Source organism: Microtus oregoni, unplaced genomic scaffold (genome assembly GCF_018167655.1).
Source record: "Microtus oregoni isolate MIOR12 unplaced genomic scaffold, Mior012 000050F_000, whole genome shotgun sequence".
In the NCBI taxonomy this organism is placed as follows: Eukaryota; Metazoa; Chordata; class Mammalia; order Rodentia; family Cricetidae; genus Microtus; species Microtus oregoni.
Window position 1 is genome coordinate 219,487 of NW_024543224.1, and position 27,650 is coordinate 247,136.

Sequence of the window (27,650 nt, forward strand, 5' to 3'; positions counted from 1 at the left end):
TATTTTGGTTTCGAGATAAGGTTTCTCTGTGGTTTTGGAGCCTGTCCTGGAACTAGCTCTTGTATACCAGGCTGGTCTCGAACTCATAGAGATCCACCTGCCTCTGACTCCCAAGTGCTGGGATTAAAGGTGTGAGCCACCACCGCCCGGCTCAGTGTTTTTTTTTTTTAATAGGTGAATTGAGTCCATTGATATTAATGACCACTGGTTGTTAATTCCAGTTATTTTTTTGGTATTAGTGTTTGTGTGTTTTCCTTCTTTGTTTTATACTGGTGGAGGTTATCAGATGCCTGTTTTTATGTGGGTGCAGTTAGCTTCTTTGGGTTGGGGTTTTCCTTCTAGTACTTTTTGTATGTTGAATATGTGGACACATATTGTTTAAATCTGATTTTGTCATGGAATATCTTGTTTCTCCATCGATGGTGAAAGAATGTTTTGCTGGGTATAGTAGTCTGGGCTTGCATCTATGGTTTCAGTGTCTGCAGCACATCTATCCAAGACCCCCTGGCCTTCATGGTTTCATTGAGAAGTCAGGTGTAATTCTGATAGGTTTTCCTTTATATGTTACTTGACCGTTTTTCTTTGCAGCTCTTAATATTCTTTTTTATCTGTATATTTTGTATTTTGATTATTATATGGTAAGGCAATTCTTTTTGATCCAATTTATTTGGTGTTCTGTAAGCTTCTTGTACCTTTATAGGAATATCCTTCTTTAGGTTGGGAAAATTTTCTTCTATGATTTTGTTGCATATATTTTCTGTGCCTCTGAACTGAAGTTTTTCTCCCTCTTCTACTCTTATTATACTTAGGTTTGATCTTTTCATGGTGTCCCAGATTTTCTGGATGTTTTGTGTTAAGAATTTGTTGGATTTAATATTTTCTTTGTCCAATGTGTCTATTTCCTCTATAGTATCTTTAGTGCCTGAGATTATTTCTTCTATCTCTTTTTTTTAAAAAAAAATATTTATTTATTTATTTATTTATTTATTTATTATGTATACAATATTCTGTCTGCATGTATGCCTGAAGGCCAGAAGAGAGCACCAGACCTCATTACAGATGGTTGTAAGCCACCATGTGGTTGCTGGGAATTGAACTCAGAACCTTTGGAAGAGCAGGCAATGCTCTTAACCACTGAGCCAGCTCTCCAGCCCTCTTCTATCTCTTGTATTCTGTTGGTTATACTTGCCTCTGTAGTTCCTGTTGGTTTACCCAGATTTTACATATCCAGAATTTCCTCGGTTTATGTTTTCTTTATTACCTTTATTTCAATCTTCAAGTTTTGAACTGTTTACTTCACTTTTTGATGGTTTTTTTTTTCAGTTTTCCTTGGTTTCTTTGAGGGATTTATTAACTTTTTGTTTGTCTTCTCTTCTTTGATAGTTTTTCGTTTCCTCTTTAAAGGTCTCCATCATTTTCATAAAGTTACAAATAAAGTTGTTTTCTTCTACTTCTTCTGGCTTAGGATGATCAAGTTTTCCTGTTGTAATACTATTGGGTTCTGGTGTTACCACGCTGCTTTTTAGACTGCTGGATGAATTCTTACATTGGTGCCTACCCATCTCTTCCTTTAAATGAGGCCAGCAGTGTCTTTGCATCTTGGTCCAAATCCTTGCAGAGGCTGTCTGAGTGATTGGGAGGTTTGTTTTTTTTTTTTTTTTTTTTTTTTTTTTTTTTTTTGATCTGCTCTGTACTGTCAATGTCTGTCTCAGAAAGCCCCTGCAGTCTCTATAAGCCTGTTCTCTTTGTATTCTCTACTGATTTGCTCTCTTGGTGCTGTCTGCTAATCCCCTTAGTGTTGTAGCAAGCTCTTGATTCCCTCAGTATTATAGAAAGCTCTCAGCTCTTAGGTGGTGTATAGCTAGTAGCTTGGGGGGTCCAGTGGATGGGTTTGGGTTTTGGGGGAGCTTAGTTGTAGGAAACTCCCTGCTGGCTGGCTAGAAAAGCCGAGGGAATTGGGGGAGGGACCCGGGGTTTCTTCCCCACTCTGGAGGTCCTAGAGAGTGTGGCATCCTGCCCTTTGGCTGTTCACTCACCTCTTAAGTCCCCTCAGTATTGGAGCAAGCTGTGTTTCAGAGTTCCACCGAGTTTGCAAGAGCCCACAGCAACTTTTATAAGGAAAACATTTAATTAAGGGGCTCACTTACATTTTCAGAGGTTCAGTCCATTATTATTATTGCAGGGAGCATGGTGGCATGCAGGCAGATGTGTTGCTGAAGGAGTAGTTGTTAATCCTATAACTTGTGGGCACTGGGAAGTGAACTGAGACACTGGGTAGTATCCTGAGCACAGGAAGTCTCAAAGCCTGTTCCCACAGTGACACACTTTCTCCAACAAGGCTGTATCCACTCCACCAAAGCCACACCTCCTAATAGTAGCACTTTCTATATGAATATAGGGCCAATTACATTTAAGTTATCATAATGATCTATTGTTAATTATGGGGTATTGAAGTCACCTACTATCACTGTGTTAGGATCAATATGTAACTTAACTGTAGTTGTGTTTCTTTTATAAATTTGAATGTTATTGTACTTGGTACCTAAATGTGTAGAATTATAATATCATATTTACATATATATATATAATATCCCATTGATAGACTTTTTCTTTAATTAGTATGTAATATTCTTACTTTGATATGTTGATTAGTTTTAGTTTCAAGCCTATTTTTTCAGATATTAAAATAGCTATGCCTGATAGCCTCTTGATTACATTTGCTTAGAATATCTTTTTCCAATTTTTTTTTACCCTAAATTGTTGTCTGATCTTGATGATGATATGTATTTCTTGGGTGAGCCAAAAGATGAATCCTGTTTTATTATCCAATCTGTTTGTTGTTCTTTTTTAAAAAAATGCTGCAAGATCCCCGGTGGCAGTAGGCAGCAGAAATGCTGTAGGTCCCAAATGGTGGTGGCGGGCCATGTGGCGGCAGACAGTGGGCCCTGGGAGCAGCCAGTCCCAGGCAGAGATGGCTGCTGGTCTCAGAGAAGTGGTGGTGGGCCATGTGGCAGCAGGCAGTGGGCCCCAGGCAGAGATGGCTGCTGGTCCCCGAGCAATGGCTGGTTCCAGGCAGGTGGACACATGGCGGGTGGGCAGAAGACAGAAACATGAATAGACACGACATGCAGGGTGAGGTTGAATGTTTATTCAGGGGGTTATGGAGGAGGAAGGGTGAAGGGGGGGACAAAGAGAGAGGGAGAGAGAGAGAGAGAGAGAGAGAGAGAGAGAGAGAGAGAGAGAGAGAGAGAGAGAGAGAGAGAAGAGGAGAAAGGGACAGAGAAGGGGGGAAGCAGGGAAGTGGGGAGAGAGGCAGAAGTGAAGCTGCCTCTCTGAGAGGAAGATGGAAAAGAGAGCGAGCTCAGGCTGGAAGCTGAAGATCAGCCTTCCTCAGCTGATGGGGAGGGGAATGGGTGTGGCTTGTCCCTTAAAGCGACAGGAAAGCACAACATTCCCAGGTCTTCCTTATAATAAAAAGCAGGAGACCAGGCACCACAGCCCAAAGGAACTGGGGCAGCAAACTCTCAAGACTGCTTCCAGCTGATTATGGGCGTCGTCTTTGGGGGGGCACGAGAGAAGGCTGGGTGCTGGTCACATCCTAACATAGCTGGTCTCTTTGCTTCTGACCAATGTCTGTGGCATAGGAATGTCTGGTGTCCGTAAGGTATTGGCAGAACAAAGAACAAAGTTAAATTAAGGGAAAAAAAATTTAGGACCAGGGAATTGAGGGGGATGTATCTGACCTGTTTAAGGTGGATTCTTTAATTCGGCTCCCTGGAACTCATGAGAACTCCTTGGCTTTGTGAAAACAGAAGTTTTAGACATATAATGACTTAAGAGATAAATTTGGTTTGAAATTTGTTTGGTGAGGTCACCTTGCAAAACCTCTCAGCTGTCAAACTGTCAGAGATCTTTGAGAAGGATAAGATTTTACTTGAGTTACTGATTAAAAAATGACAGAGAACTTACTTGGTTGGCACCCAGAGCTACTCATTTTTGGGTCCTCCATGGTCGCTGAAGGTTGCACTTGAACTTTGCTGTTTAGCGCAGGGCCTGCCAGGCTCCAGAATATCCTGTGGGCTAAGAAATCTGTAGGAAGACAGGCCTACCTTGACATGAGCAGTTAGGCTGTCGATTCCAGTGATTCCGTCCACGTCTGGAGGTCTTTACTTTAGATGAAAGGCAGGTTTGCCCAATGGTCAGCGCTCTGCAGTCAAAGCGAAATGCAGAAGGACGTTGTTTTGCGCATGTCTGTCTTCTGTCTTCTTTGGAGGGAGCAGAGGGCTGCTGCTAGGAGCCAACCTGTCTCTTTTTGTTGTTGTGAAAAGTTTTTAATAATTAAATACTTAAATATCACATTCCCCAGATCTCTGAGCAGTTGAGGGCTGTTTATCAGGTATAACTATAGTATAGAATTTGTTTGGAAAGTTGGGTCTGAGCTTGACCACACTGGCTCTCAGCAGGTGAGATTGTAAAAAGGCAGAGAGAGGGAAAGAACTGCTTGTAATATAAGGTTAGTGGCAGAACTGACAATGGTAGAGAACAGCTTAAGAGACTTAAAGGTACATACAAGACTCACGTTTTGTAATCTGAAATGAGATGTAATAAATAATTATTATACGTAGAAAGAGTGAACAAGAATTGGGCAACGTGGACGCCTCTGACGGGCCCTACCAAAGGCATTTAACCGTTGCTCAAAACACATTTAACAGAGTTAGCATGAGGAGTTTAGTGAAAACCGAGTGAAGCGGCAGGGTAAAACCGGGAGAGTGTGGTCACGTGGTCTGGCCCTCAGCCAAGATGGCAGAAAAAGTCACCTGACCCATCTGGCCTTCAGCCAAGATGGCAACCGCCATGTGTAGTCTGCTCTGTTAGAGAGCCCGCCATGCCACAATAAAAGCTTCACAGGGAAGGGGCAAAAGGCTGGAACCGAAAAAACTGGCCATTTAAATTTTTTTAAGGTAGTTGGGGCCATTTTGGATAGAGACTGATAAGTGTGAGGCATTTAAAGCATGAGGCCGGAGTGATAGGTCTGGATGGCTTGGTTCCCATGGTCAAGGCCGTGAAAACACCTGCAAAAACCATGGCACCTCAAGCCTACAATGAGAACGGCTCCCCATTAAGGCAAGATGCAGATGGCACGAACACCCAGGCCCTGTGAACAGGCGTCCGAGCTCACGGGGGGGGGGGGTGCTATAACCTGGCTGAATCGACTCGAACCTCCTACGGGAGAGGGATTCCCAGGCCACACCATAGCGGCGTGCTGCACTGTAGCAGCAGTTATGACAAAAAGAAGGAAGAAAAGGAATGAAAAAAGAAAAAGAGGGAGAACTGGAGACCCCGGGCCTCCAGGCGTGGGTGAGCTGAGGGGCTGGCTAAGGCCAGCCGTCTCAGGTACAGGCTTAGCACAGGAGACAAGCCGAATTGAATGCCAGCGAAGGGAACAACCGAGGCCCTGAAAGCCCATGGTTGCAGGTCCCCCCATCCCTAAAAATCGTGAAGGGTTGCCGGGAGCTCAATGGTCAATCCCTTGGGTTAAAAGAGATGGTTAAACTAGCCGAGATGGGGACACTCACGATTAGTTGATTTGTTGTTTGGAGGAGCTGCATCCAGGCAGATGGAACACGTGGGTCATTGTAGAGAAGGTCCTCGAGTCCTGATTCTGCCCCAGGAGGGAGCGCAGAGTCCTGGACGGTGCCTACAGCCAGAACTCTGGCCCAGGTGAAAGTCTGGGGCGGGCGAATCATCCGAGTCACGGCACCAAAATGTTGTTCTTTTTTAAAAAATGCTGCAAGATCCCCGGTGGCAGTAGGCAGCAGAAATGCTGTAGGTCCCAAATGGTGGTGGCGGGCCATGTGGCGGCAGACAGCGGCCCCTGGGAGCAGCCAGTCCCAGGCAGAGATGGCTGCTGGTCTCAGAGAAGTGGTGGTGGGCCATGTGGCAGCAGGCAGTGGGCCCCAGGCAGAGATGGCTGCTGGTCCCCAAGCAATGGCTGGTTCCAGGCAGGGAGACACATGGCGGGTGGGCAGAAGACAGAAACATGGATAGACACGACATGCAGGGTGAGGTTGAATGTTTATTCAGGGGGTTATGGAGGAGGAAGGGTGAAGGGGGGACAGAGAGAGAGAGAGAGAGAGAGAGAGAGAGAGAGAGAGAGAGAGAGAGAGAGAGAGAGAGAGAGAGAAGAGGAGAAAGGGACAGAGAAGGGGGGAAGCAGAGAATTGGGGAGAGAGGCAGAAGTGAAGCTGCCTCTCTGAGAGGAAGATGGAAAAGAGAGTGAGCTCAGGCCAGAAGCTGAAGATCAGCCTGCCTCAGCAGATGGGGAGGGGAATGGGTGTGGCTTGTCTCTTAAAGGGACCAAAACCATAACACTGTTAGTCTGTATCTTTTTATTGGGGAATTGAGACCATTAGTGTTGAAAGTTTTTATTGAGCAATGTTTATTAATTCCTGTTGTTTTGTTGCTGTGGTTTTTGTTGCTGCTCTTGTTTTTACCTGTTTTGCTTAATTTTTCTGGGATTATTTATTTCTTTTGTCTGCTTGGGTGTAGTTAAACTTCTCTTCAGACTGAAAGACCCAGATAAATACAGACCCTCTCTAGCAGGAAAATTAGAGCCAAAAATCTAGCAGGAAGAGAAGAGCCAAAAATCTAGGTTAGCCACTTTAGTGACTCTGTTTTAGGAACTAGCTGAAGATAAAGTTAGATTATAATCGTGAGAATAATCTTGAGAAACAGGGAGTTACCCCCTTGTCATTATTGTTGGACTTTAGTGTCCAAACACCGAGAAGGAGTCGCCGCCAGAGACCATCTCATACACACAGCCGATGCAAAAGCATGAGGATTTTATTAATTCTGTCATGACAGGGTCCCCCAGCATTCGGGAAGCCGAGGGACCTCGAATAGCAGGTACAGTCTACTTTTAAAGAGGCCACAGAAGCAAGAGGGGTTGTTCTTTGACTATTCTGATTGACTTATTTGAAAGGGCTATTACCAATAATTGACTGGAGAGCTGTTGTCAGATCAGATGAGGTAAGAGGTCATTTTGACCCCGTTTCCCAGGGGACCGAACCAAAACTTACAATTGTTCAGGAACTGAGTACGTGCAAGTGTAGCTGTTAGGTCCTTGGTTCCCAGGGGAGGAGGGGAAGCACTTTGGCACAGAGGCTGAGAGGATTCAGAATTGTCAAAAATGGCTTCAGGATTGTCTTAAAGTCTTACATTATCACTGGTATTTTCGGAATTTTTCAATGATCACTGGTATTTTTGGAATTTTCCAATGATGCCCTCCCTACCCCCTTTGGGTTATTGGGTTGTGGTTTCTTCCCTTAAATACCCCTTCTCCCAGCTACTCGGGGTCGAACTCTCTATCCCTGCATGGGAAATGAGTTTTGGCCCCAGTGTGCTGGTTCCTGTCCTGTCAATAAACCTCATGTGATTGCAGCAAGGATGGTCTCTCATGAGTTCCTGGGGGGTCATGTTATCCAGAGACTTGAATGAGAGTCTCTCTGCTCCGGAGGTCTTTCAAGACTAAAGTTTTTCTTCTAGTGTCTTCTGTAGAGATGAATTGAAAGACATAAGCTGCTTATACTTATTTTTATTATGAAATGTTTTTCTTTCTCTGTCAATTGCAGTCAATAGTTTTGTTTTGTATAGTACTTTGGGCTCTCGTCTATGGTCTTTCAAAGTCTGTAGAACATATGTCCTCGTCCTTCCTCTCTCTCTCTCTCTCTCTCTCTCTCTCTCTCTCTCTCTCTCTCTCTCTCTGAATCAGGGTTTATCTGTGTAATAGCTCTGACTGTCCTGAAACTTGCTTTGTAGACCAGGCTGGCCTTAAACTCATAAAGATCCACCTGCTTTTGCCTCATGTGTGCTAAGATAAAAGCCATACATCATCACATCTGACACAATCCTCTTGCAGGTTTTAATATTCTTTCTTTGTTCTTTATATTTAGTGTTTTGATTATTTTGTATTTTTGGATCTTCTCTTTCTTTCTTTCTTTCTTTCTTTCTTTCTTTCTTTCTTTCTTTCTTTCTTTCTTTCTTTCTTTCTTTCTTTCTTTCTTGAGGGTTTCCAATATTTTTGTTCTCCTTGTTTTGGGGAATTTTTTATTGAATACTCTTTTATTACTTTATAAATAATACTAATCAAAATTCCCACTTCCTCCCCTCCTCCCACTTCCCTCCCGCTCCCCACTACTCTCCCCTACCCCCTCCAGTCCTAAGGCCCTTTGCCCTACATCCAGGTTTAGGAAGGTATGCATCCAAAGAGAATCGGATCCCAAAAAGCCAGTCCATGCAGGAGAGACAAATCCCAGTGCCATTATCATTGGCTTCTCAGTCAGCCCTGTCAGCCACATTCAGAGAGTCCAGTTTGATCCCATGCTCATTCAGTCCCAGTCCAGCTGGATTTGGTGAGCTCCCATTAGATTAGTCACACCGTCTCAGGGAGTGGACCAACCCCTCGTGTTCCTTACTTCCTTGCTCATATTCTCCCTCCTTCAACTGGACCTTGGGAGCTCAGTCCAGTGCTCCAATGTGGGTCTCTGCCTCTGTCTCCACTTTTCTCCCATCCCAGAAGTTTCTTTCATGGTCTTGTCTATTTGGTGTTCTGTATGCCTCTTGCAACTTGTTAGGCATCTCTTTCTTTAGTTTGGGGAATTTTTCTTCTATGCTTAAAAAAATATTTTCTGTGCCTTTGACCTGAGTTTCTGCTCCCTTCTCTGTACCTATCATTCATAGACTTGTTCTTTTCTTAGTATCCCACACTTCCTGAATACTTTTTGCCTGGAATTTTTTAGATTTAACATTTCCTTTGAACTACCCATTTCTTCCTTTTCCTTATGACAATAAATTCTCTATTCTACTTCTTTTAATTTGTGAGGCTTACCTCTAAACTTTTTTTTCCCCAGATCTCTACTTCAGGTGTATTTGTTAACTTCCCAGTTTACCTCCCATTCTTTTCCGATATACAGCCATGAATATGAGGTCACTGTCCTGCAACGCACTAGAATGACTTATGCTTGCGGGTAACTCTCTACAACGCTGATGGAGGGACACTACAGACAGACCACTATTTAAGCACACACCACCTTTGCATTAAGAGGCAAAGTGGCTCAAACAGGACAACAAAACACTGGACAAAAACCAAGTAAGAGTAACACTGCTAATTTCCAATATCTGTTGCTCCCATTGTCAGTGCACAGCCCAGGTCGGCCTGCTGGGAGTGCAGGCCTGTATCACCACATCCAGTTTGTCTTCTTTCTCAAATATTAAATGCCTTCAGTGTGTCTGAGTTTAAATCTTCCAGTGTTAAGTGGAAGGCTGATATGGATGGAATTATTGTCACAAGAGTCTAGGATAGAGAGGTATAAGGCAAGCGAATGGTACCACTGGGTGCTGGCCATGCGCACACTTTAGTAAGACCAGACCACCCAGGCTGGCTGGGCTCAGAGGCAGACCCAGACCTTGTAGGTCATTCTTACTTTATTGGGTTCTAGTTTGTTCCATATTTCCTTGTTCCACTATTTTCTAATTAGGACAAGGTGAGAGGAAAGGTTCAATTAGTCTAAGAATACTTAGCCACACCTCACACTGTCTTACACTAATATTTTTACCCTTCTGAACATACACCTAACTTCGACCTACAGATGTTTTAAAGATAAACAGTAAAGTCAGCTGAAGAGACAGGTGGGACACGGGGCTAAGGACTGGCACCCCCCTTGGGCACAGCTCTGGTGAGTGAGCTGCTCAATGGTGGTGGCAGGACCACCTAGTGAGTCTTCTCCAGGAAAGCCTTGCAGCACCTGAGGCATTGCTGGTCCACTACTTCGAAGTCAGAGTCATTGCCATAATAGGGATCTTCAATAATGAGTTGTTTCTGTGGATCATAGCTCCCAATTAGCTCAATTTTAGCTTTGCAGTTTTTAACTTGATTACTTTTTCTATTCAAATCTCTCAGATTGCTTTCATCCATACATAGTATATAATCAAATGTGGCAAAGTCTTCTTTTGTAATCTGTCTTGCCTTATGGGCTGTGCTAATGCCATGATTTCTTAGGCAGCTGACAGCTCTTGGGTCGGGGGGGCCGGCCCACGTTCCAGACGGAAACAGCGCTGCTGTCAATGGCCCAATTAGCTGAAACAGTCTCATCAATTACCATTTTCCTGAAAACTGCTTCTGCAATGGGTGACCGGCAAATGTTACGAGACACAGGAACAACACTGACTTGGACGCAACCTCTGCCATCTTCCCGTGCAGACCCAGGCGCCCAGAGACGGCCTAAGGACGTGGCGCATGTGCACTGCGAGGATTCACCTCTAAACTTTTTGTTTGACTTCCTGAATCTTTCATTTTCAGTTTTATTTCAGTTTGACTTTTCTTTAGTGATTCTATTTTTTTGTTAAAGTCTATTTTCATATCTTAAATTGTTTTTCTTATTTTATTCAACTGTTAGGTTTTGATTTCATGGTCTTCAATGAGGCATTTATTTATTTCTTCTTTAAGGTCATTGAACATATTCACAATTGCTATTTTAAAGTCCTTGTCTTATACTTGAGATAAATTGCTTTTCTCTGGGCCTATAACAATAGTGACAGAGCCTATTCCTGATTATATCTTGAACTTGTATGAATAATGAAGTCAATTCTGTATCATCTGGTATAAACTCAGCGATTTCAATATGCAAAACAACTCTTTCTGCATATTGTGAATCAGTAACTTTATTGAGAGGTTCTTTAAAATTCCTTAGCACCACGAGAATAGCATAAAATTCTGTCTTCTGAACAAAATTATAAGGGCTTTGTTCCCCTTACTTAATTCTGATTCATAACCTGCCTTTGCTGATTTATTTGCAACAGTTTAAAATGTATGGGCTCCAGTTATTGGAACATCACATAACATTTGGGGAAGATTCTAAGAAGTTCTCTTTATAAGGTTAAGTCTATCACTTTTGGGATAGTTGCTATTAATTTCTCCCCCAAAATTAGCACAAGCTCTTTGCCAAGGTTTATTGACTTCCCATAACTGTTTTATTTCATCAGCAGTAAAAGGCACTATAATCTCTCCTGGGTCTATACCCGCTAATTGATGAACTCTCAATAAACCTTTTATAATTACTTTAGAGTCTTTTTCCACATAAGCCTGGCTGTAGGTTGCTGACCAGCTCATCTGCCCCATCTATCAGTCCTTTCCACCCAACCTTTCCCACAGACAGCCCTGCATGACTGACCGGACTCGTCCCTTCCTTCTGTTGTGTTCTTATTAAGGCTTTAGTTCCAGAACCCCATCGGTTTGCTTCCCTGGCTTTTCCTTTGGGCATGGGATGGCGTTGGGGGTGAGTGTGAGGGTGTCAGTCTGGAATGTCAGGTTGGGAGCTTAGGCCCCTGTCTCTCGCATCTATCCCAGCCCCCAGGCCTGGTCTGGACTCCAAATCCCATTGTGTGGGTAGAGGGCAAGGTGGGCCTAGTTAGAGGAACTAGGCGTGGGGGTGGTACTGGGTGCTAGTGGCCACAGGCTGGTCTTCCTCTAGGCAGGAGGTGGGAGTGGAAGGTGGGGGAGGAGGGTGAGATGGGCCTAGTTGCAGGATCACAGTAGTGTTTGGGGTGCAGGTGTGGAAGGCAGGCAGGGATGGTGGGGGAACAGCCTCTCTGGAATGGAAACAAGGAGGACCTGGATAGGGGGTACACGACTTGGCCCTGAACCAGTGTGGGTCAGCCCGGCCAGCTGCACCAGATAGATAGCCTCCTCAGGAGACCACAGAGCAGAGGGGACCCCTGTACAAAAGTGGGCTTTTGGCTGGAGATGCAGATGTGAACATAACAGTGGCATGTGGGCTCTAGGGCCATGGAGGATTATGATTCGTTATTTATCCTGGCATTGTCAGCAAGATCTACCAGGAGGCTGCATTGGTAATGGGTGTAAGTGATCTGTAAACTACCAATGGCTCCCGCCAGGCCAGGGCCAGTTCTAGCCTGAGCAGGCTGGTCTCAGGTTTGTGGAGGCCTAGGATCCAGACTCTAGGTACCGCCCCACAGACGGTCATTTGCATACTTAATGGCACTCGGCCTCACCCGCCTCTCAATCGGCATCACCCAGGCCCTGCTCCCACAGGTTGTTATTTACAGATGGGTCCTGCTGTCAGACAGATACCACCTGACCTCCCTGACTAACATAGGTAGTGGCCGGACCCGCCTCCAGCAGCGCTCTTTGCATATCACCATGGCAACTGGTGAGCGCTGGTTGCCTGCTGCAGCAAGGCGGAGACAGAGGTGACGCGGATTGCTGAGACGACCAAGATCCCAGCCTTAGTGGTGACTGTGCCAGTCCGCTTTCCCCACCCGGAAGTCAGGAGGTGCGGCCTGTCGGCCAACATGGCGGTGGGCTTAGCGGCTGCTGTGAGCAGCTGCGCGTCATGCTTTGATCCTGCGGACTTCTTGTGCCGCATCTGGCACGTGTCCAACAAGCTCAAGAAGATCTTCCCAGGAGATGTTGTGTTCCAGGCCGGAATTTGTTAATTACAAACATGGGAGGAGAAAGACCACCGATCTAAATTATCTTAGCCAGATTAAATAAAACCTTTTATTTTTGTAGGCAAAGTGCGTTCCTCTTAGGTGGGGTTAATGTCAGCATTAGATGTGGGGAAGATAGACAAGGCTTTTGTAGCTCGAAGAGGTTTTTTAATGGATTTGCCAGACAACATAGGTGGGATTATGGAGAACATAAGCATAAGAAGTTAGTTCTAACAACCCTCTCAAACAAAGACATTGCTACCAGATGCGGCACAAGAAGTCCGCAGGATCAAAGCATGACGCGCAGCTGCTCACAGCAGCCGCTAAGCCCACCGCCATGTTGGCCGACAGGCCGCACCTCCTGACTTCCGGGTGGGGAAAGCGGACTGGCACAGTCACCACTAAGGCTGGGATCTTGGTCGTCTCAGCAATCCGCGTCACCTCTGTCTCCGCCTTGCTGCAGCAGGCAACCAGCGCTCACCAGTTGCCATGGTGATATGCAAAGAGCGCTGCTGGAGGCGGGTCCGGCCACTACCTATGTTAGTCAGGGAGGTCAGGTGGTATCTGTCTGACAGCAGGACCCATCTGTAAATAACAACCTGTGGGAGCAGGGCCTGGGTGATGCCGATTGAGAGGCGGGTGAGGCCGAGTGCCATTAAGTATGCAAATGACCGTCTGTGGGGCGGTACCTAGAGTCTGGATCCTAGGCCTCCACAAACCTGAGACCAGCCTGCTCAGGCTAGAACTGGCCCTGGCCTGGCGGGAGCCATTGGTAGTTTACAGATCACTTACACCCATTACCAATGCAGCCTCCTGGTAGATCTTGCTGACAATGCCAGGATAAATAACGAATCATAATCCTCCATGGCCCTAGAGCCCACATGCCACTGTTATGTTCACATCTGCATCTCCAGCCAAAAGCCCACTTTTGTACAGGGGTCCCCTCTGCTCTGTGGTCTCCTGAGGAGGCTATCTATCTGGTGCAGCTGGCCGGGCTGACCCACACTGGTTCAGGGCCAAGTCGTGTACCCCCTATCCAGGTCCTCCTTGTTTCCATTCCAGAGAGGCTGTTCCCCCACCATCCCTGCCTGCCTTCCACACCTGCACCCCAAACACTACTGTGATCCTGCAACTAGGCCCATCTCACCCTCCTCCCCCACCTTCCACTCCCACCTCCTGCCTAGAGGAAGACCAGCCTGTGGCCACTAGCACCCAGTACCACCCCCACGCCTAGTTCCTCTAACTAGGCCCACCTTGCCCTCTACCCACACAATGGGATTTGGAGTCCAGACCAGGCCTGGGGGCTGGGATAGATGCGAGAGACAGGGGCCTAAGCTCCCAACCTGACATTCCAGACTGACACCCTCACACTCACCCCCAACGCCATCCCATGCCCAAAGGAAAAGCCAGGGAAGCAAACCGATGGGGTTCTGGAACTAAAGCCTTAATAAGAACACAACAGAAGGAAGGGACGAGTCCGGTCAGTCATGCAGGGCTGTCTGTGGGAAAGGTTGGGTGGAAAGGACTGATAGATGGGGCAGATGAGCTGGTCAGCAACCTACAGCCAGGTGGCAGCAGCAGCAGAAGCTTTAAGCTGTTTTTCATTTGTCTGATTTATCTCCAACACTTCTGTTCATATTTTTCTTTTTTCTCTCAGAGTCTTAATTTCCTTGTTGAGTTTTTTTCTCCACATTTTGAGTTTGTACTCCATAAAGCTGAATTTCATCCACTTAGCCATCTATTGCTTGTCTCTTTTTTCACTCGTCTTTGAATTGGTTACCTTACTTTATTCACCCGTTGTTTTGTGTCCTCTATGAGGTCTTTTGAACCTTTTAAAAAATTAGGAATCTGAGTTAGTTTTATGGCATTTCAGCTATCTCAGTATATTGTTTCCTGTATTGAAAGTAAGGACTTTGAGGAGGGAGGTGTCCCATTGGCTTATTTTCTCAGCCCTCTCACTCTCTTGTGTGTTTCTTTGCAGTCCTTACACATTTTTTTTAAAGAAAGGATATGTCCCTCTGGCTTTTAATCTCCCCCTTCCCCAGTGTTAGGAATATTTCCTAACGCGAGCTCCCTGCTGACGCAAAAATTCCCAATCAAGCCAAATCAAAACAAGCCAAATTAAAAAATATCCAGGTTTAATGGTAGTTCTGCACTCTTGGATGGCCTCGAGGGGGGAACTGAGAAGCCGCCTGAACACGACCCCCAGGAGGAAGAAAAGGAGACCATGTGTTCCTTTTTTGGGGGATCACTTAAATACCCTGGGGAGTGGTCCTGACCCCTGGAGTAGGAGGGCCATCTGTCTATGTATTACTTTCATTGATCAAATAAAGAAACTGCCTTGGCCTTTTGATAGGACAGGAGTTTAGATAGGCGGAGTAGACCCAACAGAATGCTGGGAGAAAGAAAGCAGAGTCAGGCAGACGCCATGATTCTCTGGCCAGAGAGTGATGTAGGTTAGAATCTTGCTGGTAAGCCACAGTCTTGTGGTGCTACACAAATTATTAAAAATGGGTTAATCAAGATGTGAGAGTTAGCCAATAAGAGGCTAGAACTAATGGGCCAGGCAATGTTTAAATAAATACAGTTTCTATGTAATTATTTTGGGGGTAAGCTAGCTAGGATCCAGAGGGAATGCAGTCCACTATTCCTTCTTACTAAAGACTGCACCCCCAGGGCGGGGTCAGGACCGGGCCTGCTGGGATTTGGAGTCCAGACCAGGCCTGGGGGCTGGGATAGATGTGAGATGCAGGGGCCTATGCTCCCAACTTGACATTCCAGACTCTTTGGATATAGGGGTGACAAAAAATTAGAATGGTAATTATGACAAACATTTAGGCTCTCTTTGGGGAAAAAAAAGGGCATAGACTCAAATCTGGCTACTTCCTGCAGGCACGGGGCAGCACGGGGAAGGGGAGAGCCAGGTGTCCAAGTTTAGCTAGAGGCGTGGCTGGAAAGGCATCCCATGAACTGTCATTACGGAAAAGGCAGGTATCTGTTCCTTGGGGGAGATGAGAAGGCAGGTTTCTAGTTCAATGGAGAGCTTGGTAGGTTGTTGTTTGATGAGTTCCATTGTCCAGGAGATGTTCAGAGCTTCTGACATGAGCTCCATGACCCTGAGCCATCACACCTGCTGTTTCCCTGTCAATCTTTGCCTGGCTGGTGTCCATGAAGCTGGTATATGTGGAGAGCTCTTTGTGGGTTGGCCTGGGCACACATCTGGCAGGAGGAGTGAACCTGTAAAATAGAATCTTGGAGATGGGCAGGGTTAAAAGGGGCTCCAAGAAGCGGAACAAAGCTTTGTGGAAGCGGCTAAGGATATTTCCACCCAGTAAATGTGGTGGGCAAGCCAGTATCACTAAGAAAGGATGAGAAAAAAATTGTCCTACAAGAATGTAGGGCAGTGGCAGAGTTTTAAATGGGGAGGAATGGGTCCCATCTACCCCCATAGCTGAAATTGGTGAGGGAAACTTAAGGCCCAGGTGAGAATAAAAGTAATGGACTTACCCGCCACTTGTAGCATGACCCTAGGCTAGGAGAGGGTTATGGGATTTACCAAGTCTGAGCAGCGTCAATCCTCTGCAAGGCTGAGACGTTTGGAGGCTGGCACAGTTTCACTTGCTGATGGTGATATGGCTGGACCTCCGTGGCTTGGCATAGAGGACAAGCCCGCATGGGGGCATTGTGATTTCCAGTATCCAGGTTGCTGGCAGATAGGGCAAAACCTCAGAGCAGGTGTAGTGCAATATCACGCTATGTGACCATTTAGGCCACACTTGATAGAGCTCTGTGATTGACTTCCCTTGTCCCCCTTCCTGTGACCTTAGGGCAGCTGGTAAGGCCTGGGCCTGTAGATAGTTGTAGCTTTGTCTGTTGGGAAGACTCAGCTGATTTCTCTCGGGCATTAAAAACTTTAAAGGCCATTTTCACCAATTCCCATATAGGAGTTTGGGGACCATCCTCAACCTTTTAACTCTTTCCTAATATCTGGTACTGACTGAGGAAGCAGAATGATTAGTAGAAAAGGAACCTTGCCGCTTTTCTACCTGAGAGAGATTTGGAAGAGAAAAGGGAGCGTGGGAGGGGCTAGCCCAGTGAGCAAAGGGGGTCCAGGAGTGGAGCAGTGAGGTAGGAGGGGAGGGGAAGGTGGAAGTTGACCTTGAATCTCCGAATTGGGAAAGGGAGGGGAAAAATGTTGCTCTGCAGGAGGGGGGATTAGGTAGGACGGGCTTGAGGGAGTAGGGGAGCAGCCAGTGCCTCTGGTGCTGTGAGACACTGGCTACTAAGGGGAGGGGGGGCGCGAGAGCGCAGAGACCAAAAACCATGGACATATATTTGTAAGCTCTGTTTCTTTGTATCAGACTCAATTTTAAAAGATTTTTGTAAGAGGCTTACAGGGGCAAAAGATTTTTGTAAGAGGCTTTGAACTGTAAGTGCCCATTTTAGAGTCCTATGCCCAACCACGTGGCCTAAGTCCATTTTAGAGCATCCTCCAAAATGGCTCTTAGGTCCAAAAGCAGTCACGGAGACTGGATGCCCTGCGACCCAGGACAAACAGATCTCTGCCTCAGCCAAGCCCGATCCCATGGGATTGACTGACACCTGGTACTCGAATTCCCAGAGTGAGCTCACGACTTCAGCAGGAATCCGAAAATGACAAAATAAGTATGAATGGGTCCCCCCAAAACCCTATAGCATAGGCAAGAAAAGGAACTCACCAAGACGCAGCCGCTGTAGCCCAGAAACCGGTTTTAAGCATGGCATAGAGAGCTCGAATTATAGACTAGGGGCCTTTCAACACGTGGCCTGCCGCATGGAAAGGGCTTGCCCTAGCTCGGAGAAACCTCCAAAATGTTAGGAATATTTCTTAATGCGAGCTCCCTGCTGACGCAAAAATTCCCAATCAAGCCAAATCAAAACAAGCCAAATTAAGAAATATTCAGGTTTAACAGAAGATCTGTGCTCTCGGGTGGCGGGGGGGGAACCGGGAAGCCACTGGAACACGACCCCTGGGAGGAAGAAAGGGAGACCATGTGTTCCTCTTTTGGGGGATCACTTAAATACCCTGGGGAGTGGTCCTGAACCCTCGTGGGTGGGGTCAGGACCTGGCCTGCTGGGATTTGGAGTCCAGACCAGGCCTGGGAGCTGGGATAGATGCGAGGGGCAGGGACCTACGCTCCCAACTTGACACCCAGTATTTCTGTTTGTGATATGATATGTTCTGTAATGATATTTTGTTTGTGATCAACAAATAAAGCTTGCCTGATGATCAGAGTGCAGAGCCAAACCACTAGGTAGTCATAAAAGCCAGGCAATGGTGGTGCACACCTTTCATCCCAGCACTCATGAGGCAGAGGCAGGTGGATCTCCATGAGTTCAAGGCCATCCTAGGCTACACTAAACTGATCCTGTCTCAAAGGCAAACAGAGCCTTTAATCCCACCCAGTATTCGGGAGCCACATGCCTTTAATCCCAATACTAGGAAGGTGGAGACAAAAAGGGATATGGCTAGGCAGAGAGGGTAATGTAAGGCAGGAGGAAACTGGAGCTCAGATGAGGTCTGCAGTCTGAGAATGCAGTCTCAGCATGCAGTCAAGACTTGTAGAGACAGGATTTCCCCTTTGGTCTGAGCATTGGTAGAGGTAAGAACTCTCTAGTGGTTGACTGCTCTGCTCCTCCGATTTTTCAGCATTAACCCCTGTATCTGACTCTGGGTTTTTATTATTAAGACCAATTAGAATTCATGCTACCTGTTATATTTTATGTGAGTATGTGTGGTGAGTTGTTGAGTTTGGGTTCCTCATTACTAGTAAGATGGGAGGCTGACGGTAATAACAGATATGATGGTTTGCCATCAATACAGGTGTTGAATACTCTCAACTGCTTGGGTGTCATGGTCCTTGTCTTCTGCACAGAATGCAAAGTATGCATCTGATAATTATGTGTATTGACTCCTTATTTAATTAATTTTCCATGTCAGTATCCTTAGATTGTTTTCATCTTGGTTGACTAGGTGACTCACAGAAAACTCTTTTAGCTATGAATCCATTTAACATCCATTTTTAGTATAACATTCCAACCCTAGCCTGGATACAGAGAGTTCTATTCAGGAACACTTACTTTTTGTCATGGAATAACCCTCTAGATTAATGTTTAGAGAAAGCAATGTCCAATACTGTACTAGTACCATTTTCCCGAGGAATCCTTGATGAATACACTTCTGAAACACTTTTCAACCTTCATTATTTTGCTGTCCAGTCACCTTCATGCCTACTCCCAGAGTTACCTTTGCATCCTTGAAGGATCCTTTAGCTAAATCAATCTAGCCCTTTTGTTTGCTTGTAATTTTCTTTTTCTCCCTAAGGAAATTACAATTCCTCACTCTGCCCTACTCAAATCTGCTGAGTTAGTTGTGACTCATTCATCTGCTCTTTCACATGTAAATCTTAGTTGCTGCCTCCTCTCATGTTCTAATCTTTTCCTTCAAATTTTGTCCTTCCCATCTGTTTAAAGAGAGCCTTTAAGAGCTTAATCAAAAGTTTTCTGGAGGACATGAAGTCAAATGTGAATTTATAGGCCCCCTGTTAAGTATACTTAATCATCACCATGCACATCTTCTTGCCTGTCTCATCTATTCTATACGCTATTGCTTACAGGCCACTCTTCCAAAGTTTGCTTGTCTCACCAGCCTCTCATACTCTTCTCTTCTTTATGTTTTCAACCCTAAGGTCACCAAAACCTCCAAACAACTTTCTATCCCTAATGTAAGTGTTGTGGCCTAGAAGTTCAGATGCCAGATTATCACATTTGTGCTTCATCATCTATTTATCATCTCTGATATATATATATATATATATATATATATATATATGTCATTTTCTTATAGCCTTTCTAATGAGACAGTCTTCTTAGATAATATTGGCAACAATGGTAAGCAACTACTATGTACTAGTAGTTATTGTGTTCTGCTCACTGTAGTAGGTAATTTTTACATATTTGTTTTGTTCTTTATCATAGCTCAAGTAAAATGCATTCATTAGATCCCCTATAATTGGAAGTTTTTCACCCACCTGCCAGTTCATGAATAACCACTCAGAGGCTTAATATTACTTATAAATGCTTGGTCGATGACTCACACTTATTATTAGCTAGCTCTTGCATTTAAATTAATCCATATTTTTCATCTATACTTTGCCACATGGTTTGTGGCTTGTTTCCTCATTTTCTACATGTCTTGCTTCCTCAGCAGCTGGCTGGCATCTCCCAGACTCTTCCCTTCTTCTCCTGTATCACTTCTTAGATTTCTGGGCTTGCTCTCTCTTGCCATGCCATAGGCCAAAGCAGCTTTATTTATCAACCTATGAGAGCAACACATATTCACAACATAGAGAAAGACATCCCAAAGCACTCCCCCTTGAACATGAAGACACAGGATAGGCACACCCTGATGGGAGGAAAAGAGCTTCTCAAAAAGTAATAAGAAGCAGAAATGGAATTCAAGCCTAGGCAATTCTTTGTTTTTCCCATGATACTAGCCTACTTCAGCGAAAACATCAGAGAAGAAGCTAGAAAGCAGATGAAGGGAGGACACCAATTACTGGAATTTGATGAAGTAGCTACTATCAAAGTGTACACTGTGAAGAAAGAATGGGTTAATTGAGAAAAAACTTACACTAACTTCATATATTTGTACAACATTAACCCTTGTGATCTGTTCTGGTCTCTTGTTAAACACAGCCAATCCTTCAGAGCCAACTGACAAAAAACCCCAGAGATTCTTAATTCAAATATATCAGGCCAATGGCCTTATTGAGTCTTTGCTTCCCTGGGAAAGTTCATTAGCCAGACCTTCATGCCTACATTTTGTTCACTAGTGGTATTTTCCAATATCCTATATTACTGCCCACTAAATTTTGATCACTCAATATCTTTCCCAGCCCAAAGTTCCAAACATTTTTACAATTCTCCCCAAAACACAGCTTCTTTACAGCAACACTCTACATTACTATCTAAGTTAGGTTTCTCTGTTACTGTGTTAAAACACTGACAAAAAAAAATTTTAGAGGAAAAGGTTTATCTCAGCTTACATTTTACACTCTACCAAGAAAAAAAGGCAGGGCAGGAACTCCGGGCAAGAAAATGGAGGAAGAAACTGAAGCAGAGGTCATGGAGGAATTCTGCCTACTAGCTTGTTCCTTACAGTTTGCCCCATTAACTTTCTTATACAACCCAGGGCCACTTGGCCAGGCGTGGCACTGCCTATGCTGGGCCCTTCCATATGGTTCATTAATCAAGAAATGTCCCACAGATTTGCCTACAGGCCTGTCTGATAGATGAAATTCCTCAACTGAAGTTCCCTCTCACCAGATGACACTAGCTTATGCCAAGTTGGCAAAAATCTAAGCAGAATGTGATCTTCAGTTAAACTGACATAGTTATCTGCTGACACAGAAAGTAAGTTAGAATACCACTGTTAATCTGCATACTACATGCCAAAATGAATTAAAATGGCTTATCAGAGTTGTAAAAGATGCTTGTCTCTTTAACCTCTTCAGAAAGGAAGTTTTGAATCTATTACTGAAGCTAATACTTTTATATTGCTTTATAACCTGGAGTAAAAGCAGTTACAAAGATAAGCCCAAATCAAGGAAATATACAGTCATACGTTGTATGTTCAGTGCAAGGAATGAGGGAAGAGTAAAATCCACATGGAAATGGTATTTATCAGTCAAGAAGGTTCAGTGAGTTCATGATATGGAAAGCCCACAGTTCCAAACATATGGTAATAATGAGTAAAATATAAAAGATAAGCTGAGAAGGACTAACAATAACAAAAAATTAACAAAAGGCCATATAATTATCTCCATGCTGAAGTGTCAGGCTTACTGCTCTAGCAGCAAACTGTGGTAGACAGCAGTTACTCTCCTAAAAAGCATAACATTCCAAAAATACTCTGTAAAATGCTGGATATAGGCCAGACTCATTGTTTAAAGTTAAGGTATTTACAAATTCACTAACCCTTATCCATAGGTCTTACAAAAATAAGGACCAAGTTAAAAAAGAAAACACTGTCAGGTCAGAACCTTTGCCAGGGTCTTTAGCTCTGACTAGGTACAGGTCAGGATATACAAAGAGCCTGGCCTCACAACTAGGGGATAAGTTCAACCAGCAGCTGTCTTTGAGTAGATCTCCCAAATGCCAAAGACAGTTCCTATAAAATGGGTTTGAATCTAACAACTGACTGGTATTTGGGAGTCTAGTTAGGAGGAAAATATGCAGAATAAGTTGATATCTTTCTACCAAGCTTCCACTTTGGGAAGAAGGAAATCTAGAAGAGTTGAATAACACTTTTTAGAATATGCTTTTTAATGCTTGCAAACTATTTATCAAACTAGATAATCATGTGGCTTTTAAAAAGACCATGCTAAACAAATTGAAAGTGTGTCTAATGATTATTGTTATACTGTGAATGATTATACAGAAGATTGTGTAAGTGTAGAGATGGGAGGAAGTTAACATTTACTATATGATATGGCATACTAACAATAAGATTTGGCTTTGGTGTCAAACTTCTAAAACTCTGTTCTGTCACCTTGGCTGAGGTGCCTTATCTCCCTTTACCTCTATGTTTTCCATTTGTAGAATAGGTCTGGGGATGTTGTTCCCATTTAAAGCATTGTGAACAGTATTATTGTTTGAATATGAAATGTGCTCTATAGGCTTGTGGGTTTGGACACTTGATTTTCAGTTGGTCGCACTATTTGAGAAGGTTGTAGGATGTTTAGGAGGTAGAGCTATGCTGGAGGAAGTATGTCACTGGTGGAGGGATTTGAGGATTTATAACCAATCCCTAATGACTGTTTTCTTTCTGTTTCCTGAGTGAGGAGTGGCAGAATCCTTACAAGCTGTTTAATCCAAAATTCACAGAAGAACAAACTGAAGTTCAGCATACGAGTGGGACATGCCTCAGGTTATTTAGTAGATGAGGTAGGACATAAGGATTCAGCACAGGGCTCTGTTCTTGAGTGGTTCTCAAACAACCTGGAGTGTACCAGAATTCCCTGGAGGGCTTTGCTGGTGTCCACTATTAGAGAGTCGGGGAACTGGGAGTAGTAGAGAGAGGGAAGACTGAGGTCAGAATGTATTGTATGAGAGAAGAATAAATAAAAAGAGGAAGAGAGGCAAGGAGCAGCAATTTGCCTACATCCTCAAATGATAATATAGCTAGCCTGGAGATATACCAGAGTTCATTAATCATTCTTTTCTTTTCACAATGGAGTACAGGGCTTACAATCTATAGACATTCACACACGAAAGGGTAACAGGTAAAGAAAAGTAAATAAAAAATATAGCATTAAGAAGGTGAGATAAATGGCCAACATTTCCAAGTTGTGAGGGATTTTCCAGTTTAAAAAAATTACTTTTTTCAAAAAGCTGCTAAACTTTAAGTACTTATACTAACAGATTATCAGTTAACTAGATTTTTTGTTTTATTTTTCAATATGAGTTTTATATTTTTAATTGTTTAAAATTTTCATACATGTATATATTTTGATCAAATACACCTCCCATTTCCTCCCCCTCCAATTCCTCTTGCCCAACACTTTTCCTTCAAACCTTGATGTATTCTGGTTTTAAATCCACTGAGTCTATTTAGTATTACTTGAATGTGCATGGGTGTAGGACTATCTACTGGGGCATGAGTAGCCTCTTAGGGACCAATTCCTGAAGAAAACTGCCGGTGGCCATGTAAAAGGTATAGCAGGTGGCAATTGAAGTTCAAGGTGTTAGTCTACCAAGAACAAAATCCTTGATTGATGAATCTGTTATAGGCAAGGCCCTGAGTCCACAGACTCCAGACTGTCTTTTGCTTCTGCTATGCCTTTACATGTTTGCTGCTGCTATCTTTCTCTGGTATCTGGCATGGTGTGAATGGGTATGGGGAGATTCCCCACTGTCTGTAATGTAGTGTGTTTATCTCATGGAAACATTCCATTCTACTGGGCATTTTTACCTGTGGATTATTATGAAGATGATTTCCTCCCAAGATGTACTGTCTAATTGATAATAATAATGTTAGTTGAAATACAGTTCTGATGATTAAAGATAAATCAAAGAAGTGTCATACAGCTAGAACACATGAGTTTCTATTGAGGAGCCATATAGACAGTGGCTTAGGTTAATGATTAAGAAAAGCAATTGAGTCCCAGGAGCCAGGCTGCCTTGAATTCTTTTAATCTTAATGTTGGAAGATGTATTTACAGCTTTGGTAGTACATCATAGCTGAAATAAAGCTTTGAAAATAACTGAAAGTTAGGCTAAGATGTTTTTGTTAAATAGCCTTGAGGTGAGAAACCTAAGAAGACAATTTAAAGTTTTAGAAAGACATATGGTTGAAGGAGGAACTCGTTAAGGTCAGGGAACAAGAACAAAGAAGCCCAATTACTATTAGGTAACATATCTTTCTTTCTAGGATTAGTTGATGACAAAAGGTAATGGTTAATTCTTTATACCTATTTCTGCTCTCAATCTCTTGGTATAAAAAGCTATTGATGAGTGGGTATGCATCCTAAAGTTTTAAAACAGAGCTGATTGCTTTTTATATAAAAGTTGAGAGTTGTGATTCTTTTAAGATTCCTTATACGATTACCTTTCAATATGAGCAATAAAGTGATTGGTTCTTCCTTTGTAACTGCAAAGTGCAGCCTTTCAGTGAAAGAACTGACTGAGAAGAAAACCTTGCTTGCTTACACTGTTAATCTATAATAAGTTGCTTGGGGATGAATGTATGTGGGTTCTTGGGATAATTTGTTTTACACCTGTAATATGTAAAATGTTTACGCATGTTAAGGGATATGGATAACACACTGTTTTTTACTTGTATTTATTGTAAGCATCCACTTGAAAAATAGAATGTAATCACATTGTGATTTTTATATTGCCTGAAAGATTTTGCTGGGGTATATAAGCCATAACAGAAAGAATAAAGATAGATTTGGAAGGAAAACATCAAGAATGAGAGAAGGAAATTACCAGGAAAACAAAGAATAGAGAATAGAGAAGAAAAAAGAAGGAAACCGTCAAGAAAGTGTGTGTGTCTTGCCCTTTTACCTTTCAGATAAAAATGTCTTAGTATGCTGACTTAGTGCACCAGGCAGCAAAACAAAACTGTCTCTTTCTCCCCGAGTAGCTAATAGCTCCTCAAGTATGGGTGGGACTTCATGAGTCTCTTCTTCATCCATGCTGTGTATTTTGGCTGGCTTGATCATGTGCTAAAAGTCGCAACAACTGTGAGTTTTGTGTGCAATGGCCTTGTCATGTACAGCAAGTACTGTTCTTACGAAGTTCATCAAAGAGTGCAAGTACCCCCTCTTCCTAGATGGTTTCTGAGTCGTGTCGTGTATGTGTACACGTGTGTGTGCTAGCGTGCATGTATTTGTGTGTGTGTGTGTGTGTGTGTGTGTGTGTGTGTGTGTGTGTGTGTGTGTGTGATATAGATGTCTTATGTGGAGCTGAGACATCTACAGGCTGTTTTGCTTTGTATGTTGATCAGTTCTGGGTCTAACCATCTACTGCAAAATTTCTCTGATAAGGGTTGATAGATATACTAATCTATGAGTATAAGACAAAAAATTATGGGGCAGTTTATTATTACATCTATTTAGTAAAATAATAATATTAGGTTCTCTCCAAGGGACAAAGATCTAGTAAGTCACAGGGTTTTTTTTTTTTTTTTGACCAGTAATGATACCAGGCATCAGTTCCATCTTGTAGAGTGGGTATTAAATCCAAGCAGAAAGTGGTTGGTCACTTCCATAGCATTTGTGGCACTTACAACAGTGGGATTATCTTGCCAGGCCAGTCATTATTGTAGCTTGTAGAGTTAACAGATGGTAAAGACTGATGATTCATTTTGTCCCCTGGAGGCTTGCATAGTATCATTCAGCACTATAAAAGCTAGCCAGTAGTGTTGAAGTTTCACAGTTAGTACAAAGCATTTTGATTTCTGCATGGTCTATGACTCAAGTATGTGATGCCTTCAGCAATAGGGTCTTAAAATCTAGTTCTGGAGGGTAACCAGGAGCAATGGTAATAGCAAATAATGTTTGGAGGTTGTCTAAAAGACTCTACTGACCAACAAATTTAAAGTGTTAAACATACCTGGGACTGAGGTTCTTATTTCATGGCATCCGATACCTGGGAGAGGCACTGTCCCTCTTATTATAGGTAATTCAATTTAAAGACATATACACGTACGCACACACACACATGCATGCACACATTTGTATGTTAGGAAGCTTCTACAGTAGCAGGTTTCTATGACTTTTACAAATGTCTTTAGTGTTAGTTATTCCCACCCAGTACTCCCTCTTCTACCCTACTATCCAATCCCTATGCCACTTAACCTTAAACTCAGTGGGTCACAATGAGGACATGAGAGTAGGAGGAGGACTTGTTGGCAAGGAGAAGAAATTTGGCTGAAGTAGGGGCAGATAAGAGAGGGTAACAAGTGGGGGTAAATATGATCAAAATTCATTTATCAAATGATCAAAGAATAAAATATTTAAAATAATCATTGTAAGCTTATGTACCCTACCTCTGAAGGCATAAAGGAAACAGAGCACTAAATTGTGTCTGTAAAACTTTTGCAGTTTACTTGTATAATATTTTAAGAGAAGGAATATGAAAAGAACAGCAGAAATGGAGGAAGAGGGTTTATATTTGTAAATGCTATCCAATTGCCAAAAGACAAGTTTGCTTAGAAATATCAAGTACTCTGGAGGCATACCATCTACATGATGAGTTCCCTGAATAGTCAAACCCAGTAACCCTTTGAACATTCAGTGATGTGTGTGTGTGTGTGTGTGTGTGTGTGTGTGTGCATGTGTGTGTATAAGAACTGCATGGATCTCAAATGTCTGAAAGCTGTTTGCAATTATTCCTCTTGTAAACACCAAACTGATCACGGCTTTATTCCAAGAGTTTCCATGACTCTTAATTTAATTTCTTGAGAGATGATATAGATGGAGACAACTCTTCCAGGATGATAAAACATATTTGAATTCCATTTCCATCTCATTATCATACTTGTGCTATCAAGTGATTTTGACAGTGTCTGGAGATGTCCTGTAGGAGACTGCAAATTCTCCTTTATTCATGGTAGACTACAAGATGAAGGTTTAGGGTTTCAGCTAAGCCCTTTAATGTGCTGATATAGTTAAATGACTGACCCAATGATCTAAGCCTCTAGCCCAAGACTCATCAAAGTATTTTCTACAGATACATACAATGGTGTTCCTGGGTACCTTTTTTCATGGGTTTTTAAGATTAAAAACTATTTTTATAGCAATACTATTTTTTTTTTTTTTTGGTTTTTCGAGACAGGGTTTCTCTGTGGTTTTGGAGCCTGTCCTGGAACTAGCTCTTGTAGACCAGCCTGGTCTCGAACTCCCAGAGATCCGCCTGCCTCTGCCTCCCGAGTGCTGGGATTAAAGGCGTGTGCCACCACCGCCCGGTTATTTGTTTTTTTCATTCCCATTTGTCTCACTAGTACAGAGACTTCAGGTGGCATGACACGTTATAATGGCATGCATCTGATAACGAATGGACTGGTACTTTTGTCTTTTTAACTTTTAAACATTTCTTGCTCTCAGTATCTAATATAATTAGTATTAGATTTTGGGGTCCGTGGTAACTTTTAAGGGTGTTAAGGCGCTTTTTTATAGCAAAAGATACAGGAGTATAACGATTAAAAGAAAACCTATAGAATGAGATAAATGATTTATTAACTATACATCTGAAATGGTGAGGTTGTTTAAATATATAGAAAACTTCAAAAATTCAATAGCTAAAATACAAACAACTAATTAAAAGTTGGCAAAAATTCTGGATTCACAGTTCTCAAAAGAACATATAAAATGGTCAAGAGGTATCTGAAAAGTTGCTAAATATCACTAGTATTCAGGAAGAAGCCAACTCAAACCACAATGAGGTATCATTTTGATCTAGCTAGAATTGCAATTATCAACACCAAAAAGCACAAAAGTTAGTGTCTATGTATACTGAAAAGAATGCTTATTATACTGTTTATATGAATCTAAATTAGTATATTCATTATGGGAAACAATACAACGCTTTTAAAA

At 43.1% G+C, this 27,650-nt stretch overlaps 1 pseudogene; it reads right to left on the bottom strand.

Moving 5' to 3' along the window:
- Positions 1-9,769: 9,769 nt before the first annotated feature.
- On the bottom strand, positions 9,770-10,246 carry LOC121436649 (annotated as a pseudogene).
- Between the last annotated feature and the right edge of the window lie 17,404 nt (positions 10,247-27,650).